The sequence below is a fragment of the Pseudophryne corroboree genome, chromosome 1, assembly GCF_028390025.1.
Source record: "Pseudophryne corroboree isolate aPseCor3 chromosome 1, aPseCor3.hap2, whole genome shotgun sequence".
In the NCBI taxonomy this organism is placed as follows: domain Eukaryota; kingdom Metazoa; phylum Chordata; class Amphibia; order Anura; family Myobatrachidae; genus Pseudophryne; species Pseudophryne corroboree.
This window is the reverse complement of record NC_086444.1, coordinates 264,190,955-264,195,443: the sequence shown is the minus strand read 5'-3', so window position 1 is coordinate 264,195,443 and position 4,489 is coordinate 264,190,955. Positions and strand designations below refer to the sequence as shown.

General features: G+C 43.1%; 1 long non-coding RNA gene across 1 annotated transcript; it reads left to right on the top strand.

Moving 5' to 3' along the window:
* Positions 1 to 1,534: 1,534 nt before the first annotated feature.
* LOC135056429 (uncharacterized) lies at positions 1,535 to 4,259 on the top strand. Its single transcript, XR_010243979.1, has 2 exons — positions 1,535 to 1,652; positions 4,178 to 4,259. It is a non-coding gene; the product is annotated as an uncharacterized LOC135056429 (long non-coding RNA).
* Positions 4,260 to 4,489: the final 230 nt, after the last annotated feature.

The following is a 4,489-nucleotide window of genomic DNA, read 5'->3' as shown; positions in this document are numbered from 1 at the left end:
CTGGACAACGCCGGGTACTCCAGCTAGTATATACTAAATCATCTGTCACGTAGTAATATTCTGAGCGTATTGGAAGTCTCGCAACAGAACATTTATAGATGGAGTTTAAGATCATACATGTTAACATTCAACAATATGCTATGTCGGCATGCCCTCTTATGGAGTCTTTGTAAGTCATTAGCAAAACCAAATGCTCCGTCTACATACAGTACAGTCACCTTCATTGTTGTCCTAGTTGATAGGATAACCAGAAGAGTAGCTTTGGGTGGAGTGACATGAGATGAAATGAAAACAAAAAAGTCATCAGTCCGGCTGTCGGTACAATGGTGCCACAAGATGCCACAGGGCACAGCCACGCTCACTGTCCACTAACCCTCTTTCCAACATGTCCAGCGGGTGTGAACAAGTCGAGTGGATGTCATTACCTATTCCCTGTGAATGTCACATTGCGGGCCCGCCTTATAGTTTTATATATGCTGGTATTGAATAATACATTTCTAGTGCGCCACAAAAAAGACAACTCATTTCTTCTCCTCTTTATACGGTCATGGGTTACACAGGTTCTGTGGCTGATTAAACCAGGTGAAATGCAGACTTGAGGTTAACCAGCCACAGAAATTTTATAATTTGTGAGTTTCCTGGTTTAATGGGATAGTATAGTTAGAATAGCTATCTCTCTCTCTCTCTCTCTCTCTCTCTCTCTCTCTATATATATATATATATATATATATATATATAATATATATATATATGTGTGTGTGTACACACACACAGACATAACGGAAAATGATTGATTCAGCCTCTTAGATAAAGAGCTTAATTTCCTTATAAAATATAAGTGGTGATTTAGTATAGAAATTCCTGTCACTTATGTTTTCCCTTTACCTATACATTGAGGCACTCTGTACAGCATTGCCTTATAGTTCATTTTCTGCACTAGTCTCATTTTTTTTAAACTAGAAACTCATGTATATCCAGTTGTAATTGATGTAGAAAATGTATATGTAAGATAGCTGTAACTCTGTAGCTTTGCTGCTGGTTACTGTGACATCACACCTAGCCTGTGACATCACTAGCCCATGATATCACAATGCTTCTGCCTGTAACATTCTATCTACAGCTGCTGACGTTTCCAGTTTCCATGAAGACAGGTAGGAGGAGGTGAGTCCTACATAGCAGGGTATGATGGAGAGGGGTAAGGAAGACAGAGTGCAGTATAGTTAGCTGAAATGCAAGACAAGATAGACAGAACTGGAATACAGGTACAAGGACACATAAATAGTGTTACAGGAATAAAGAGGGCAGTATGGAGGATAAGCACACATACAGGGGATACAGATAACCTGGGTCTCTATGAGACAGGATCGTGGCTATTGGATAAAAAAAGTTAATAAAATAGATAAATGGGATATTGATAACTTGGAAAGTATCTTGTTTGGTTTAAGGAAAATTGGGAAACTGGTTGACTCATGGACATTTTATTGCACTTAAACTAGTACTATGCTTAATGATAGTCTTTTGTGTTTCTTAGATCATCTGGCAAAGAGATTTGCAGAGTGTCGGGTGACCGGCAAAGAGATCTGCAAAGTGTCAGTTGAAGACGATGGGAGGGGTCGCAGAGGTAGCAACGACTGGAGTATAACATGAAGGCGGTAGGTTACCATACTCTCTCTGCACATGTTACATCTGCCCCACCTGCAGTGCACATGGTTTTGTCCATTAGAGCACAAATTTGCTGCTGCGATCAGGTCTGAATTAGGCCCAGTGTATGATACTAACATGGTCCTAGTACTAGGGAAGACCTGGAGCAGATAACTTGGGTCTCTATGAGAAAGGATCTTGGGTTTTGGATAAAAAGTAAAAAAATAGATAAAGTGCAAATAAATAAAAAAGAAAGTACGTAATAAAATGTAGTAGTATAATTATACACATAGGTCCTCATTCCGAGTTGTTCGCTCGCAAGCTGCTTTTAGCAGCATTGCACACGCTAAGCCGCCGCCTACTGGGAGTGACTCTTAGCTTAGCAAAATTGCGAACGAAAGATTCGCAATATTGCGAAAACATTTCTCTGTCCAGTTTCTGAGTAGCTCGAGACTTACTCTTCCAGTGCGATCAGTTCAGTGCTTGTCGTTCCTGGTTTGATGTCACAAGCACACCCAGCGTTCGCCCAGACACTCCCCCGTTTCTCCAGCCACTCCCGCGTTTTTCCCAGAAACGGTAGCGTTTTTTCACACACTCCCATAAAATGGCCAGTTTCCGCCCAGAAACACCCACTTCCTGTCATTCACACTCCGATCTCCAGAACGAAGAAAAATCCTCGTAATGCCGTGAGTAAAATACCAAACTTCTTAGCAAATTTACTTGTCGCAGTGCGAACATTGCGCATGCGCAATTAGTGGAAAATCGCTGCGATGCGAAGAAAATTACCGAGCGAACAACTCGGAATGAGGGCCATAGTATGTCTGACCAGTCAATTCTGGTTATTTAGATCATCATTTAGCAAAGTTCTGGCAAAGAGATTTGCAGAGTGTCGGGTGACCGGCAAAGAGATCTGCAAAGTGTCAGTTGAAGACGACGGGAGGGGTCGCAGAGGAATTAGTGACTGGAGAATAGTATGCAGGAGGTAAGTTACCATACTTGTGTAATTGTGTGTGTGGTGGGGGGGTATTGAGAGCACAGTACAAAACATAGGGTCTATGGTGGGGGAGAGCGGACAATACAAAACATGCAGAAGGGGGCAACTTGGTATAGCACATACAGATGGTGTGGGGGCACAATACAAATACAGAAATTGTGGCGTACTCTATAGGACATATAGAGGAAGGACATACACTCTCGGGGGTTGTGAGATGTAGTACATACTGTAATACAGGAAAACAGGAAGGGTGGGGAGAGCATGATACAGAACATAGAAATCGGGGGAAGAACAATACAGATCGGGAGAGATAGTGAAATGGCTGACATTTACAGTATATCAATGAACTGGGGGCAGGTGTACAAAGCCTGGGAGAGTGATAAAGTGGAGAGAGATAAACTAACAACCAATCAGCTCCTAGTTGTCATTTTTAAAACACAGCCTGTAACATGGCAGTTAGTAGCTGATTGGCTGGTACTTTACCTCTCTCCACTTTATCACTCTGCAGGTGCTTAATACATCTCCCCCATTAGAATAACCAAATGATGAAATGGTACAGAATGGTATAAATGATGTGAATTGGAGCTGTAACAAGTGATTGTTTCCCTATCTTTACATATACTAAAGGTAACATAGTCCTTTCCCTAGAGTCCTTCTCCTTAACGCTCAGGGGGCCTGATTCAGATGCGGATGCAGAGCTGCTGTTGCACCAAGTGGCTCAATGCTTTTTCACTGTGCATGCGTGTAAGCTGCACTGCGCACAAAATGAAATCAAGCTCACATAGAGGATCCCATCGCAAAGTGATTGACAGGAAGTCAGCGTTTGGGGTGGTAACGGGGGTGGCTAACTGTATACAGGCGTGTCAGGTCCATTCAAATGCCGTTCCATGTGCGTGCATAAATTACCCATTGCGGCCTATGTTGCTGCTGGAGAGCCCCCTGTGTCTAGGAGAATTGCTCAGCCTACGACTGCTCAGACTCACGATGCAATTGTGAATGGCAAGATTGCAGCAGCGATCGCTTCAATAACCACAACTGAATCAGGCCCACAATTACACCATTATATTTTACTATTTTATCACATTTAACAACTAAGGGGTCAGTTTAATTAGGTGCGAGTTTGTCTTACAACAGCCGCACTTTCCGGTAGCCCCATAGGCTGAATCTGGCCATGAAGGGTGTGAGTTTGGATGCTGTTGAAACGTAGCAGCAATGGTAACTCGTACCTAATTGGACTGACCCCTAAATGTTAGCAATTTATAGCTTTATTATTTACTGGTCAAATTTCTTTTCTGAAGGTACCCACTAATTACTATAAGAGAGAAGTTATCCCCCCAATGTGTGTATTGTATAAAAACAATGGGCCCTTTAGGATAATTGTCCTTATTTTAGGTATTTTCCATGTCCTCAGTAGTTAGAGTAACATACTTACATAGAGAGATTTTTCTCTCTACACAACCACACCACTGTTTGCAGTTTGTCTCTCTGCTTGTTCATCCACTAACAATAATTTTTCATCTCTTCCTCTTCATCTACACGCAGTGGGTGATCCCCTGAACGGCTGACCTGGGAGGAGAGCTGCGGACACATGCTTCAAATGTTGGGACATATGCATTACCTATTAGGAGATGAGGTAAAGATGCCGGCTGTCAGGTTTACGGCAGTCAGAATACTGACTCTGGGGTCCCGACACTCTTCAGAATCCCGACGTTGGAACTCCGAATGGGCAAGGATACCGAAGCCCGTATCCCCACGATCATAGGTTTAGGGCTGGGCAAGGGGGGTTAGGTTTAGGCATCAGGAACGGGGTGGAGGGGGGGTGGTGAGGCTGCGGGGGAGGGTTAGGTTTACACG